This window comes from Meleagris gallopavo, unplaced genomic scaffold, assembly GCF_000146605.3.
Source record: "Meleagris gallopavo isolate NT-WF06-2002-E0010 breed Aviagen turkey brand Nicholas breeding stock unplaced genomic scaffold, Turkey_5.1 ChrUn_random_7180001913444, whole genome shotgun sequence".
In the NCBI taxonomy this organism is placed as follows: Eukaryota; Metazoa; Chordata; class Aves; order Galliformes; family Phasianidae; genus Meleagris; species Meleagris gallopavo.
Genome location: NW_011176334.1, coordinates 1 through 321, shown reverse-complemented (window position 1 = coordinate 321; position 321 = coordinate 1). Strand labels below are relative to the sequence as shown.

Below are 321 nucleotides of genomic sequence, written 5' to 3'. Positions count from 1 at the left end.
GGCGGGGTGCGGGCCGGAGCGGAGGGTGGCCTCGTATGTAGGAGCGTCTGCGGGCGGTTCCTGTATCTGCACCAGGATGGCCGAGTGGTTAAGGCGTTGGACTTAAGATCCAATGGACGTATGTCCGCGTGGGTTCGAACCCCACTCCTGGTAAATACCGATTTTTTTTCGGGAGCGCTGCGAATTTGCCAGGGAGGGCGCGGGCCGAGGCGGAAGCGTGTCCCGGCCGTGGGCTGTGCCGGGCACTGGGCGCCGGCCTGGGCCTGCGGAAGCGGCGCTGGGGCTGGCCAGGCTGAACGCACTTCTGCGGCCTTTTTTTGT

General features: G+C 65.4%; 1 non-coding gene across 1 annotated transcript; it reads left to right on the top strand.

The window, feature by feature from the left end:
- The first annotated feature begins 70 nt into the window (after positions 1–70).
- On the top strand, positions 71–153 carry TRNAL-UAA. The gene has a single exon. It is a non-coding gene; the product is annotated as a tRNA-Leu (tRNA).
- Positions 154–321: the final 168 nt, after the last annotated feature.